Below are 16,193 nucleotides of genomic sequence, written 5' to 3'. Positions count from 1 at the left end.
CTGAGGTAATGAGCAAGATTACAGTCAAATCCTACCAGTTCAGCAGTATGTGTCCACCATGTAGAGGGTAAACTATGAGAGATGTTAGCACAGAAGTAACAACTCAAAGATGCCTTAACAGGAGATTTTAAAGTTGAGAATAGTCTACGGTGGGATGAAGCCACATGGTGAAATCATGAAAAGCATGAAGGCACATGGTGGAAACATGAAAAGCAGGAAGGCATGTGGTGGAAACATGAAAAGCAGGAAGGCACGTGGTGGAAACATGCAGCATGGGGGTGACGCAGAGAACATGGCACTACATTATGTATACATCCTGGAAATTCTTGCTGTGAGGAATTTCAGGATATTGGACATTCTCAAGATATTTATCGTTCTATGGCCTCTTCAAAGACTTAGGACTTGGCAAACTAACTTTTGGAAGCTGAAAGCAAGCCTCCCCTGAAGGCAGGGTAACTCATTAAGAACTGCTGCAGGACTGCTCTTCACCTTCTAAGCGCACTGGTTTTGAGGAAGCATCCCACAACGTTTAAAAATCACATTTTTACCAATACGGTTTACGGAAAAAGGTTGAGTCGGACTGAAGGGAATTTTAAAGTATGGAAAGGGTAATGTTTTTGTGAAAATTGCACATTTTGGCAAAGATAACAGTTTTTAAAGAAGAGTTTCAGGGAGGGGCGGAGCGGGGGGTAGAAGGGACTGTGAAAAGGTGTGTCTTGGAATGGCCACCAAGCACACAGGGAAGGCACAACCTTGCTCCACACTTCCAGCTGAAAGGTGTCAAAGACCTCTCCAATAACGCCATGTGCCATGGATACATCCACCAACACAGATTCAAGATGAGCTTCTGTATCAGTGCATTTAGGTGATCTCCAAATATACTAGCGTGTTTTTTCCCTTTTTGCTGTAGCACCATTCAGTAGCCAGGGCCATGGGTTGTTGGGTCCATCCTGTGACTTTGGAAATGCTGCCTGTCTGCTCTGGATTTAAACACCTTGTTTCTACAGAGCTTTCATTAGCTGATGCTCCGTCCTGGTGTTGCCAGAGAACAGCAAGCACAAGGAACACATTTGGCCTTCTCTGAAAGCTGAATAATTCACTGGGTAATCTCCATGCTTGGTGAATGGAAAGCTGAAAGCTCTAAATTGTATTTTAAAAGTTCATTGTGAACACAGAGTGCTGCAGGAAGTAGCAAGCTTATCAAAGATCTTTACGTTGCCTACAGTATCAAATGTTATGTTCACAGGGAGACCAGACAAACAAATTGGCAGGATATGTCAATAGAGTCTAGACTGAAAAAGGTCCCCTGAGAAGTTAATTTCCAAATCTTTAATCTCCCACATTTTATATATTATTATCTACAATAGTGCAGCTTTTTACACATCCCTACTTTAGGAAAAATGTTGTTAAAAACTGTTGAAAAAACATGGAAAGAAACAGAATTAATGTGTTCTTTTTTATATCTGACTGCATGTTTTCCCAAATACAACTTGAAGCCCCATTCAGCAGAATATTTACATATGTGCCTGTGTCATTCAGACTGCCCACATGCTTCCTGTACTCACTGGGGCTCATCCGATGCTTTAAACTAGGTGTTGAAATGCCCCAGTGAATCGCAGCCATAATTTAGATTTCTTTTTCTTTAAGGTGGAGAACAAAGAGCTAAGTCATCCTCCTTGAAGCCACTAAAGAAAGGAGATTATGTGGGAAACCTGGGACCTCTTCTCCACTGGGTGACATCAAGAGCCTTGCCAACCCTACCGTGTCAAAAGTACTTCAGGTAGCGAGGTGTGACATGCTTCTTACCACCATTTCAGGCATTCTCAGATCATTAGCTTTGCATGCATGTGTTTTGTACCGGTGTTTGAGGAGAATAACATCTCTTCGGTTAATAAAAGTATCATGGAAAACATAGAAGATGATTGTGAACTCTTCCAAAAGGTGGCACTTCAGGGAATAGACTTGTTCAGAAAGAACTGAATTTTAAAGTTATGAAGGAAATCGCAGGTTACAAGATAGTCTCTGTTTTTAAAGGGCTATTTCAGCTTTAGCTCATTTTTCATCAAAGTCATGGCTTTGGAAGAATTTATGTCCAACTTGTGTCACAGAAGGATTTTATTAGAAGAAACTTGTATTGAATTAAAAAAAAAATGCCATTATGTTCTGTGTGTTTTGTAGCATCGCTCATTGCTTCTGTCTGCTAAGTCTGGATGAAGAATTCAATCACTAATAACATAGTATTTGGTCTAATTTTGTGAAACTGAAGGGGAGGTGTTTTTTCTCTCCTCCAAGACATGCAAACCTTAATCCTTAGTTCTTTTAAGGAAAAAAAAACTTCATCTGAATACGATAGAGCACATAGGTTGTTTTGAAACATGTGCATTGTGTGTGGACGTTCTTCTTCATATTCTACTTACATAGCTGTCATTGCTTGCGTATTACAAGAAAAGGTGGAAAAAGCACAGCCTCTGAACAGATCATTAGTATTTCATTCCTCCCGATATGGTTATTTCTTTAATTTCTCTTCCTTCTCCCAGAGAAGCATATCAGATTGTTCTAGACAGGATGCCTTACCTATGACTCTTCTTGTACACAGGACAGTCACCAATGCAGAATATCCTTTTAACAAGTTGATTCCAAAATCACTATGATTTTATGTCACAATAAAACATACTGTATTGAAAGAGCACACAGGCAGTTACTTCCTGCTACAAACGTCCACTGAGCACTCCTCATGACATCTGGGGAACCTGTCTTACCCTATTGCTTTCTTCTTGCCTTTCAGGTTATTTCACTGAAGGAATGAGACCAAATCAACTACAAACTTGCATAGAAAAAGCACGCAAATTTTAGATGTTAATCTCCAATTACCAGTGACCAAAGGGGCAAAGGACCCCATACAAATGCCACACTCAATATTCCTCACAGGTGAGTTCTTTCTATAGCCCTCACTCTTCTTTGTCAACTCTTTTCTGACAGCAGAGTTAGAAGTTTCTGGTTTTATCAGTTCAAGTTTTGTCTGTATATAGTGTTTTCATCTGTCCATCCCCTCTCTGCCAAAGAGAAATGACCCCTTACCCCTGTTGCCAAATTAGACAGCCTTCCTGTGTTTCTTGGAAAATTACCTTTATGGTTCCTTTAGGGAACCACGGTACTCTCAGGGACATCTGTAATGTAGCCATATAATTCTTTCACTGCAACACAAAGGTTTTACTTACTGAAAACCAGCAATAACACTATTTAGAACATTATGCAAAGGAAAACACATCAAAATACCTTGAAAGATGGTTTGTCAAAGACTTGAAATTCACAGTATTGCCCAGTCCCCTTTCTGATATTTTTGCGTCTTTTCCATAACTGATGGGTTGCTGGAAGATAAATGTGAGATACAAAGAAATAAAAGACAGTAGTTAATAGGATCCTACCAGCTCTGACAGTTTACTGCGCTCTTTGAATTTATACTTTCAGTCTGTCTTTCCCCAAATAGCCACAGCCCTTCACCTTTTGTGCTTTAGTTTCCCAATGCATCACTTTCATGACACTGTTCTCTCTGAGCAGTCCTGTTAATGTTTAAAGTGTTGTGGAAACAATCATCAGAACCAACCAGTCTGCCTGAAGGAGTGAAAAGCTCTGTTTTTCTGGTAACAAAATACTAGTTTAAATATAGCAAAATCCTGTGTCTGTTACAGTACTGCATTTAATGAGAAGCATTCTTTTAAGAGCTATTTTTGACATTTCTGTGACTCTGAAGCAATGGTGGTGTTTTGCCGATTTCTACTGTGTAATTTCAATATGCAACAATCTCTCCAAGTTGAATAATTTGGAATCCATGCGTGCTTTGCAGTTTCGAGATAATTTGATCTGAATAGCAGTTTCATGTAAATGTTTTGGCACTAACGAAAATATCCTCAACATTACTACTTACAGCTTGAAACACCAATAACTATTTTACATGCCAGCAATTAAAGAACATGATAGGCAGGTTAAAAATCATTAATTTCTCTCTCTGAAACTGGTATTTTCTCATTGAAAGGTTTGAAAACAAATTTATTTTCAGCAGGTTATTTCTGTATTAATGTGATACCAGCAACATCTGTGCAGCTACCTCTCTCTCCTCCTGTGGGCAAGCACTGTTCATGGGAGCCTGAAGGAACACAGCTCTTGCTTGCTTCACCCTACAGCTGTGGGGTAAACATGGGATACAATGTTTGAAGTGTTAAATAATTGGAGGAAGTGAATGGAGAATGATAACAGCAACAGGGAAATTTCTGAAGTGATTTGAGAAGGTTGTCTGGTGCAGGCTGGATGTTTGATTATGTATGCACTGGATACCCACTTCTCTCTACTTGAATAATACATGGGAACCCAGAATTGTTTACTTTAAAATACCAAAATGAGAAAAGACCATGTTCTGAAAATAAAACCTGGGAGTTTCAACTCTGCCACCTCTAGGAAAGCCCAGTGGGAGGGATAGGATTGCTAGAATTAGGGGAGGCCGCCTTTTCGTTATTTGTTATCATTTAACAAAATCTGAAGGCATCTTCCTTTGCAGAGAGCAGGAAATAATTCCTATGCAGCTCCAGGGCCAGGCAGAGGTTATGGTGCCCATTTCACTTGTGGTGTTAAACAACGGAGGGCTTCCGGATCCTACTGGGACTGTACCGAGTCACCAAACACTGGAAGAGAAAAATCAAAAGAGCACATGTACAGTGGACTGTTTCTGACTTAGTAACAGATGAAAATATAGTGTTCTTTAGCCACCTTCTCCTTCCAGTGTTCTCAAATACAACCGGTTGTGTTCCACTACTGGGGAGATTTCTTAGGGTTACATTTGGGAGCACATGGTCAGCAGACAAAAAAAATGCAGCCAAAATGTTACTATTAATTGCTTTTTTGAGACTTGAACTTTGTGAATCAATGATGTTTTCTCAGCCTTCACTCTGAGTCTGCTTGGAATTAGTAGCCTAAAGTTTTATGGTGATAAACTCCAGTATCCCATTGAGAAGGACTAGGGTACGTGTTGTCTACATGCTAATAAACACAACCATGCTTGTGCATGTCACTGAAAAATAAAAAGGAATGTGCACATGGCATATATATAATACAACGTTAAGATGTCTGCATCTGGGAGACAGATTGTAGCTGCCACTTCAGTCCTGGGATGAGGCAACAACCCAAGCAATGCCAAGACCTGAGAGGTTCTTGCCTCATATGGAGTGAAATGTGGTGTCGTGGACTTCAGTAGCAAAATTCTCGATTACTTTTGTGTTGTGCCCAAGATGCATTGGTATTCCCCATATATGGAAGGAAGTATTTTACCAGAAGAAGCATGGCTTTTGCTAATCACAGAATATGTAATCGCTTAGGCAATTTGTAACAGTATTGACAAAATATGAATCTTGGATGTGTTTTGCACAGACCTTCTAATCTTTTGATCCAAAGTTGCTTTTTATGCAAACTCTGAGGACTGTTAAATGTTGCTTGATTAACTTCTATACAATATTATGAATAGTGTGTTTGGAAAGGACTAAGAAATACTGCTGGCTACAGCCCTTCAGCAAACCTCCCCAACAAACACAATTCACTAGGTTTGTACTCATGTAGAACTGCATTTCTTGACATCTGCTAGCTCACCTTAATCAATGTGTTCTTCTCATTATGGATCCAGTTTAACACCTTCCAGCACTACCAGTTTTTGTTCTTATAGCCTCCTCCATTTTCTCCCTTGTTTGTATAAAAGAAACATCTGGCATATCAAATGGCTAGCAATGCTCTGTTTGCTTTATGAAGCATAAACTCAGCTACAGCTATCAGCTAAATACCCTGTTATCATTAGACCTGCTCTTTGTAGAGATCCCGTCTCTCATTTGCAGGCTTGCGAGCCTCTCCACGGCAAGTTGGCTCCAGATGTGCAGTCATAGTGCTCCCAGTGGTGTGCAAGCACTGGGAATTGAGTTGCGACACCCGGCCAAAGCCTCTGGCAACCCCTGAGCCCTGTGCCTGCAGCCACCTCCTAATGGGTTTTTCATACTTGTCTGTGCTTTAAGGTTCCAAGCAGGGAACTTGCTCCAGGACTGGAGCCGTCCCGCTAGGGATTCGCAGAAGGGATAGGCTCATCCCCTGCACTGTCTCAGGGAATACTGAGCAGGAATTGAACTGATTGAAAAAACAGAACTTTCCGAAGCCCCTTTTTATTGTGGGGTGTTTTGTTTTGTGGGTTTTTTTCTCTTTGGCTTAACTCATTCTGGGTCGATATTCTTTACAATGTTAACCTTTCTTGATCAGTGCTTTTAATAGAGCTGTCAGAGTCAACTGAGGAAGATGTTAAGAAATCTTCTGTCCCACTGCTGCATTACCAAGGATGTTTCAATGAAAACAGTCCTTTTGATCTTAGTTATTTGGGAGCTCTTCTTCTGCAGCTTGTACCTCAGCAGAAAATCTAACAATCTGTTTGTGCTTACTGGGAAAAAGATACTTGTCGCCTTGCCAACATAATTACATTGGTGAGTTAGGGAATAATGAGTGAGAACAGATGAAATATTTAGATATAAATAGTCTGTTTTCATGTGCTGTGATTGTCGCTAATAAGGCAAGGACGTGTGGTTTGTGGTTCAGGGACAGGATGAGGAACCAGGACATCTGGGTTCCTTTCCCAGCTTTACCACAGTGTATTGAAGAAGTCATCAAGCCTCTTTGTACCCCATCAGTTGGAAGTGGATAATATAATGCTCTGGTGACTAATTCTTTAATGCTGTCATTCTCAGATGTTCAGAAGGGAAGAACGATACAAGTGTACGATTTTTACGTACTAGAAAGTGGCCCAACTAAAACTTTAAATCCAGATACCCAGAAAGTCTGTGAATTACTTTATCCTATCCTGACTTTAAGAATCTGACCCACTTGCAATTTCGTAGCAATGACGGAAAAACAAGAGGAAAATTAAACCCCGATACAGAATGTTTGAACAAAATCCTGTCTGAAAGTATGTCAAAGTTTTCTGTAGCAGGTTTTTTCAGCTTTACACTCAGGCTTTTTCTTTTTTTTTTTTTAAAGTAACAATAGGACTGCTGTGTACCTAATAGGAAGATGGCAATGATGTCCTTGATGACTGAAATGTGCTCATTGGTTCAAAGCCTGTAAACTGCTTAGGCCTTTAGCTCATAAGGCTTGATAGGATTTAAAAAGGACCTACAGCGGTCATCTACAAAGGGCTGTGTTTCCCCTAGCCTATGTGTATTTTGCTCACTGCAGCTGTAACTAATAAATCATCAAACCATAGATTAAAAGCATGTAATTAGTATAAAAGTAATTAAAGCCAAGATTCATTCTACCTAGGAGTAAATACGCATATTTGCCATGTAAGTCATAGCGGAAAAGAGATAATTATTTTTTTAGTGTGCGTATGCTAGCAGAGAGTCTCAAAAGCAGAGTTGCTTCTTTAGCTGAGGAAGAAAAAAGAACAAACCCAAAACAAGTGTGCTAGCGTTTTGATTTAAGCTCATGAGTTTAAATTCCTGTGGGGTGAGCATTATATTATTTTAGGGTTCCCAGCACTTATTTAAAACAAATCTAGTAGAAAAAACAAGTCTGTAATGCAATAATAATTTCTTTACCTGCTGATGGATCCTGGGTATCAGATGGCTGTAGCTACATGAGAAAGATAAACAGCTGAATGGGAGCAGAACTACAGTTGGTAATGAGGACCTCACATCCACACTGCATGCGTGGTTGGGTTTTTCAGTCTGGTCCCATGTGCAGACTGGTTAGAGCACAGGAACTGTCATACTGGAGTACCCTTCTGATGGTGGTTTCACCCAAAAGTCCAATTTGTAAGCTCTGACCTGTAGTGCAAGAAAAAGCACGATAAGTGGGAGAAATCAGATTTGCTTCAGAAGTGCACTTCTGAGCTGAACTAGAATGCCAATGCACCCTCACCCTATTTGTACTCTTATCACTGAGCAAGAGCAGTACAGGAGGCTTGATTTGCACTAAGAATCCAGCTGGCCAGGCAAGACTGAGCACAAATTACTCCTTGCTGCAGGCAAGGCTACGCTCTAAATCACTGCAATTGGACAATGCTAAAGCAGCAGCTAAAATACTTATCATGTAGTATAATTTCAGACTTTTTTGAAAGAGGCTTATGGCGATGCGTAAGAGAAATTGGCTTCAGTTTGCTGCTTTTATCTCATTTGAGAACATTCTTGAAAACAGTTTCGTCCACTGCAATACTGGCACAGGAGGTACAAATGTAAATAGGGAGAATTAGCTCTTCACCATCACTCTAAGCTAACGCCATGCCTTCTGGGATACTAAGGGAAAAGCGAATCTCCTGATGCACAAGAAATCCTCCAGGAATCTGCAGCGTTTCGTTTATTACCTTATTGACTTGTACTCTAAACCAGAGAAGTCTACAGTTAACCAAGCCCTTCCCCTTTCCTATCCCCAGTCCTTGCTTTCACCAGTCAAAACGGGTACATGGCCTGCCAGGAAATGTTTAGCACACCCCATCTGGGTCCCTGGTAAGGAGACGTAAGGAGCAGCAACCCAGGGCTTACTACTGAGTGCTCCCAGTAGAGACACAGCAGTTTGTGTTTGGAGTGGACTAAAAAGTCACGTCAGAGCAGGTGAAAACTGGCGAGCTGTCAGTTGACAGCCCTCATCCACCTCCAGAATCTTAGAAAACAAGTCTGCCTAAGGATACAGGGAACAGGTACCAGGAGACTCACCATCTTTTCCATGATAATTACACTCATCATAACGCTTCACATCATCATAACGTCTTTTGCACTAACTGCTCTAAAAAGACCCCCCAAACCAACACACACACATGCACACATATATCCCTAGCTGTGTATCTATGTATGTGAAGTCATGTAAATAACTATGTGGTGAGACAAAGCAGCCTGAACAACCAAAAGATTTAGCAACAAAAATTCTTTTCCGATGGCATAAATCCCACTAGTAGTAATTTCATCTTGAAATGGAAAGCATAGCATTACATTATTTGAGTGCAAAGGCCAAATTTCCCTGGTTGCAAGTTAGACCCCAAGCTCATACGAACACAGCAGGAGAAACCTAAAATGATTTTGTTTCCTAGTGGCACTAATTCCATTGCTGGAGAAAATGTAATTATATTTATATTGACATTATAATGATAACTTTGCAGGCCAGACTACATTCTGTCTGTTAGGCCAGATATAAATGAAGCACCAGCAGAGACCTAAGGAATTTCTGAATTTCTGTTCCTCGGTGGTGGTGTGCCTGGCAGCCCAGCTATAATTTCAGCAGTAAGAGGAAAGTTCATTCTGTGAAAAAGATAGTTAAGAATTAATTTTGTCTTAATTATAAAACCTCTCCATTTTGTATTGAACACAGCATCCTCAAACAAACTCCATGTTGTCTTTGCAATATGCAGACGAGTTTTTTGTCCTGTACAGCTGTAAAACTTGGAATGTCAACATAAAATCTTGTAGCAGTTACCTATGTATGCATGTACGTAATACAACTGGGTTCAAGAGCACAAGGTTGTACAAAACAGGAGCTGCGTATTCATCGAGATAATATTAACAAGGTCAAAGTACTCAGTTGTGGTTAGTGAAAATGGTCATTTCCTCGTAACAGACCTTACTACTTTATCCAGCACACCCCTGTTCATGCACAGCCCACCTTGCCACTCCCCCACAGCCATGCTGTTGGGGATCAGCAGCAAATGCCTGAGGAGATCTGCTGCACCAGCACGTGAGCAGTCTGTGCGTGTGACCAAACTACATGTTTCAGCAATTGTAAAGAACAACAACAAACACATATGTATTTGTATGAACACAAACTTATTACATGCCATAAGAATTTTGTATGAGCTTTTTATTAACTTTGTTGTATGACAGCAGTAACTTCCCTCATATTGTGTGCTCAGTGCATGTTATTATTACGACAAAAGGGCAAAGATTTTAGCAAGATTTGTAAAGTTCTGGTGGGGAGGGGTGCCACTATCCCCATTAAGGGCTGACCTTGCATTTCAGGGAAGCAGAACAAAATATGAATTTCAGTTACAGCGATGAATTTTTCAGCATCGAGCTGATAAATGATCACAGCAGACCTAGCACCCTGGAGATGCCTTGCTGTTGTGAACAGTAATTGCCTGCTGGCTGTTTGAGGCTGTCAGGATCACATACAGTAGATTCAGACGAGCCTGGCACCATTTAACTTGTGGCTTTGCTTGCTTATTTATCAATCTCAGTTGCCCCCGTACTAAAAGAGAGGCCTTTCAGGAAAATGGAAGTTCTTTCCTGAAATTCAAGGAGGTGGGAATTGCAGTCATTCACTGCCGATACATTAGTTTAATACATAGTGGCATTTTTAGGTATTTACCCTGGCTATATTAATTTGATATGTTATGGTACATGTGCCAGCCTATCCTATTGTTTTCTCAAGGCACTTTTTCAGTGTGAGAAATTGCTAGTTCTACAGTCGAGATCATATAAGTATTCATTACTTCTCTTGCACAAGAGAAGCAGTACCGAGGGAGTGTGTTTAAATTCAGGGCTGAGGGATTTCTTTTTCCTTCTATAATTCATAAAAAAAGCAACTCTAGAGGGGAAACTATTTGCAAGCTGGAACTGAACTAAATTAAACAATTAGAAGATAGAAAGAGCTAAACAACTTACAATTTTCAAAACAGACTTTGGTTGAGAATAATATTCCAGGACAATCAGAACACGCTGATTTTTTTTAACAGGTTAGAAAAACCCACCCAGCCAAACACAAATACCTTCTTGTTTGGGTCAACTGAACTTAATTTTCTTTGGCTTTTTCTTCCATACTTATACACCAAAATAAACCCTCCGTTATAACATCTGTAATTAGGACACGAGCAGATGGATTGGTTAGTCACTGGCCCAGCTAACTTATGTGCATTGCTGGAGAAGTCAGTTAAGGTAGATACATTTCTCCTCATTTACCCATATAAAAGAGAGGCGGCTGGTTTAACCTGCCATCCCATCTCCCTCTACTTTCAGTGGGGAGAGAGCGGGGGAAAAAAAAAAAAGAGAAATCTGGGCTGTGGGTGGAATCACTCACTCCTTGGTGGTGCTGCCTCCACCTCCAAGGAGGCAAGCGTTGGTATATTTGACACTCAGTTTCTCCATTAAACTGATATTTTATCACTTCTTAGCACACAGAAGAGTTAGGAAGATGACTGTGGGACATTCAGATACGAGGGCAGTAAGACGCACACAGGAGGCATTGACAGACTGTGCACTTCTTGAATTCCCCATCCTCTGCAGCTGGGTGTAACAGAGAGTTTGTCAGTGTTCACAGTCCAAGCCTGGAGCACAAGTTTGGCTGAGCTTGTTTTTTCCATTTTCGTCAATATTAAAAATATGTCCTGTACATGGTACTTCTCCTGGCATTCACCACAGAAAGGCCTTTGCAGGCAGAGTCCAACACCATCACATCTTTATAAATGCTTCATAGAAGTGTACAGATTTCACAAGCTTACATTGGCTTAAACAGGAGGAATTTTATGTGCCTTAACCAATGTTACCTGAGGAAATATAGCTCCCAAATGGTGATTATTTTTTTTCCAAAATACAGTTATAATATGGGGGTGGATGTATGTTGGCACTGGGCCAAAGTTTCTTAAAGGACATTTAAACCATTTCAAGATACAGAGCTTTCACAGCTTGTTTGTCTTAACTGCAAGTTTTGGTTTTGTTGAACTTTTAAAACTTGGTTAGTATTTTGTTTAATCTGTCCTCTAAGATAAATATTAGACTAGTTATTAGATTAAATGCCTCTAGTTTACAACCACAGTGCCTTCTCTGCAGTTTGTACGCACAATGCAAAGTGAATTTTGAATGTTACCTGTTTTATAATCTTGAAAAAAAAATCAAGAGGGTTGTGCAAATATCATTAAAAAAATAAGGATAACAGACACACTAGAAGTGAATATAACTATTTGGGAAGAATGGCAGAAATCCTTTGCTTATGTACAGAAACTCCCAGAGTACTGACAGTGAGTGGTTCAACATTTTCTGAGTTCTTCGTGTTTTAGAGCTGCCTGAATTGTTAGTGAGAAAGAGAGGTTTTCTAGCAGTAGACCATTTCTTCATTGCAATGGTAACAATTCCTTATAGCTTCTTTTTCTTCTCCTCCTTTTTTTTTTCTTTTTGAAGAACAATGATACTGAAGGTATAACTCTGAAATCAACAGAATTAAATTGCCATAAAACTGCTGCTATTGAAATCACATTTACTTGATATTAGTTTGTTTTGTTTGCTTGGCTTTTACCTGGAAAGGTTTAGGAGGTCAATTTTAATATATAACACATTTCATTGATAACAGATGTAATAGGAATATGATTGAATTTATAACTAGTAAAAATGCATCAATGGCAAGGAATAACTCTTAAGTATAAACATAATGGCACTGGCAAATTCTAAGCTTACTGCATGAAATCTAATAGGAAGCCAGTATATGAAAGAACTCAGGTTTAACATTATGGGTCACCTCTGTGTAATTTAATTTGGAATTACTTTTATCTGCTTCCAGATTTAACTAGGTGAACAATGTGCAGAAATAAAACACGTGAGTTAGAAATGCATATATCAGTTTGAATAGAATAGCAGATAATGTAAACTTTACAATTTAATCACAAAATCTGGCCACTTCAAAAAAAATAAATTTTGCAGGCTACTTTAGATTATTTCCCCCCTTTTTTTTTCACTCCTTACTGGAGCTGTGTTAATACCAGCTGTGTAGCAATACGTTAGTGCACAGGAGAGCGTTTTTGCACAGATCCTGCCCTGTCCAGAGTACTGGAAATATCACAGCAGTGTGACTGGAAGAGTCCCACTTCCTGTTCTAGAGGGGATTTGAACAAACATCTGTGCATTTGGATGTTCATCTAAATTAAACTGAGTACGGCAGAGACTTCCTTTAGCAGTTTCTCTTGTCACTAAAGGAAACGAGAGTGCAATTTTGTAAGTTCAATTACAGGATGACTGTTTAGCACCCAAACATCAGGTCAAATGCAAAGTAAAAGACAAATTAGATGTAGCTCACCGTTGACTGGTTTTGCACCTCAGTACTTCAGAACTGTACCATATCATATATAAAGCCTTGTTCCTGAACCAGAGAATTCAGTCTGTTCATATGACATATCACACACGAGGGAAAAAGCAGACAGCCTTTTAAAAGTTCCAGGAATTCTAAAATAGTCATAATCCAAAGCAAAAACTGTGTTCTTGTTCACTTGATAATTTTTCTTTGTATTATCAGGTGTGCCATCTCACTCATTCAAGTACCGCTTCCTCACCAGAACATCTAATTCAAGATCAAACATGAAAAGATTAATTATTAAACTAATATATACGTGCTTCAGGCTCTGTCTGAGCTGGGATGGATCATTCCTTCCTTCTTCCTGAGCACTGATTCCTTTACAAAGATTTGCTGGGACAAGAATTCACCTTCTGTCAAGTCTATATCACCTTCAGCTACTTACCTCCCCTAAGCTACTATACGAATACTGAATACTGTACATGAACTGTTTGTTGGGGTGTTCCCTGTATAAATATACAGGTTTGATACAGTAGGGTCTTATGAACGCTAACAGGAAAAATGGAGAATGGCTTCAGATAAGCCATCTTGCAGCAAACTCTCATAAAACCTAAGCTGTTCACAATATTCCTTTTTTTTTACCTCAGCCATCTTAGAAAATTGTTTTGCCAAGACTGAGGGCCAGACAACCAGAAGAATTGTTTCTGGTTAAGATATCCTTTCAAGGAGCTAGAAACGGAGGTCACCACTGGGGAGCCATTCAAAACCTGATCATCTGTGTCCACGTTGCCCTGTAAAACCACCTTCTCCCATGCCAAATTCACCAGCTGCCCGTTGTCTGCTTGGATCAGCTCTCTAGAGGCTTCATTAGTGTGCAATGAAGACCTGCAGGGAAGGCTCAGCTGTTCCAGGTCCCCTCCAAAGACAGCCTGCATAACCCAGCTCCCCGCAAGCACCCTGGCCAGAAGCTGCCCTACAGAGTGATGCCAGGGTGGGCAGCAGACATTGTCCATCTTGGCTCCTCACTGTATGCTTCTCTGCCTCTGGAGGCCCTGCCCAGAGGTTGCAAGTGAGAACCAGTTAGACCAAAGGATTCCCACCACATGCTGGGATGGTAGCGGCCATTCGCAGCGTGTGGATGACCAGCAGAAGATGCTATTATTTCTAACCAGATCAGCACTGCCCATGTGAATATAAATGAACACGCACGCCAGCAAAGTCAAGTGGTATCCCAGCATGTCCATAAAACTAAACAAACACTTGGCTGTGTGGAACTGAAGCACTCTGACAGAGATTTGTAGTGTTTGAAGTTTGATATTATTTTCAGTGGGGTACCTTTCCTGTAGAAAAACCCCAAAATTTCTGTTTTCTATATCACGTTCTTGCACACAGGGTCAGCTTCCAGCAGTTAACAGAACAGCAAATGACAATTAGTGGTATAAATCAGGTGGCTCAATTATTTCAAGAGACCTGAGTCATGTTGTGCCAGTAACGATTTTACAAATATTTGTGTATGGGTATTTATGAGGCATGACCTCTTGTCTCTATGTGTGTGCAGCTTAGCCTGGTTTCAGTGGAGATAACGTTAAATCACAGAGTAGCTAGTATCGAGCAGCTAAGCTTGCGTTTGCACTCACAGAAAGCACTGAAGTGTCCTGGATTTGCATCTAGAATTGATGTTTGACATCTAATCATTCAACTTGCTCCTGTAGGACACTGCAGAACCAAACTGAGTCCTGTTTCCCACTGCTCAGTGTCACACACCATCTCCATACCTCTCTTAAGTGCACAAAGCAGTTATGTAAGACATCAGAAGAGTAACATGGTCACTTTGCACTAATGAACATGACTAGAGTAATGCTAGAAGCCAGGGCAATTCATCTTATGAGTATAAATGTTAAGCTAAAGAATTAATTTATGTTTGTTTGAAAGAACTCAGAGAGGCATAAAAATGCAGGAATGTTTAATCCTAAAGGGAATGAGATTTATCAAAGCAATCTGAAAGGATAATATGTTCATTTCTGGTTCTACAGGCAACGGAAAGCCAGAAGAGTCCAAAGCATTAACAACTTAGAAGCTATTTTTCATGCTGCTATCATTACCTCAAGTTTGATGCTACACTGAAAGGCAAATCTGGTTCTGGTAAGCAATTGTTAACTTGTGATAAGCATTAGGTTTACATTTAAAGATCAAAGCAAACATATATAAACCATTTTGGGTACATACGTATCCTCTGCTTTATGTCCCTGCTCTTGGCTTTATATCCAGTCATCGCTGTGTTTCCCTCTTACCTTCTTAGCGAGTCCAGGAGCAATTTGAATCTGTATTGAAAAGGAAATGTAGTAAATTTAATTCAGAATAATATGTAATGGACTAAAAACGTCAGGCAGAGATTATCTCAGTTGGTAAACCAGACCAGAGAACTACAAGATCTGTTAACTGTCAAACATTAGAGAGACAATGAAGTGCTTTCCCAATTGTGTGATTTTTCTCCCCTCTGAAAATACCTATCACCCAAATGATCAAACCATTAATAATACATATTTACATAAACAAAATTCCCATTTATCTGACAAATATTAATGCTGGAGCACCCCATAACTAAAATTGCTATTCAAAGATTATTGTGCCATGAGAGGGTGGAAGGTTGGCAACTCTCCATTTCAGGGAAAGGATCATTACTGTGGTAGATTCCACCCGCTCTTTCCAGAAGTGACCTTGGTCTATGGCTAAGCCATCTGCAGGTCATCACCATGAGCAAATCCTGAAGTCTTTACTCATGACTGAACTCCACCTGGGATCCATTTATGCAGGTTTTTATGCTTCAATAAATCTGGCCCTTTGCTTCTGTTTGTCCTCTGTTCAGTCCAAACTTCCCAACTGGATAAAAAACAAAGGCATCCTTTTGAAAACCCTCACTGAAAAGTCTTTTCCAAGCATTTTATGAAAAGTTTAAGAGTATGGATTTCAGCATGGGCTCTAAATAAAACAGTTAAGAATTTGGTTTGAATAAAACTCCCTACATCTTTATTGTAAGGTGAACTAATAAAAGTACACTTCATTTCATGTCTTAAGACTGCTAGATATGGCTTCTATAAAGTAATTTTAACAAGTTACGAGCTATTCAACTTTACTCA

At 39.9% G+C, this 16,193-nt stretch overlaps 2 long non-coding RNA genes across 2 annotated transcripts in view; one reads left to right on the top strand and one right to left on the bottom strand.

The window, feature by feature from the left end:
- The window catches only part of LOC114014294 (uncharacterized), a 32,473-nt gene extending 24,473 nt beyond the window's left edge, over positions 1 to 8,000 (bottom strand). Inside the window, exons 1-2 of the long non-coding RNA XR_003557732.2 lie at positions 7,614 to 8,000; positions 3,277 to 3,368 (exon numbers count right to left, since the gene is read on the bottom strand). This is a non-coding gene — a long non-coding RNA (uncharacterized LOC114014294). The remainder of the gene's footprint in view (positions 1 to 3,276; positions 3,369 to 7,613) is intronic.
- On the top strand, positions 1,654 to 15,310 carry LOC129735229 (uncharacterized). Its single transcript, XR_008730636.1, has 3 exons — positions 1,654 to 1,788; positions 2,786 to 2,928; positions 15,090 to 15,310. It is a non-coding gene; the product is annotated as an uncharacterized LOC129735229 (long non-coding RNA).
- The last annotated feature ends 883 nt before the right edge of the window (positions 15,311 to 16,193 follow it).

Source organism: Falco cherrug, chromosome 1 (genome assembly GCF_023634085.1).
Source record: "Falco cherrug isolate bFalChe1 chromosome 1, bFalChe1.pri, whole genome shotgun sequence".
Taxonomy (NCBI): domain Eukaryota; kingdom Metazoa; phylum Chordata; class Aves; order Falconiformes; family Falconidae; genus Falco; species Falco cherrug.
Note: the sequence above shows the minus strand (reverse complement) of the source record. Positions and strands in the feature narration are given on the sequence as shown.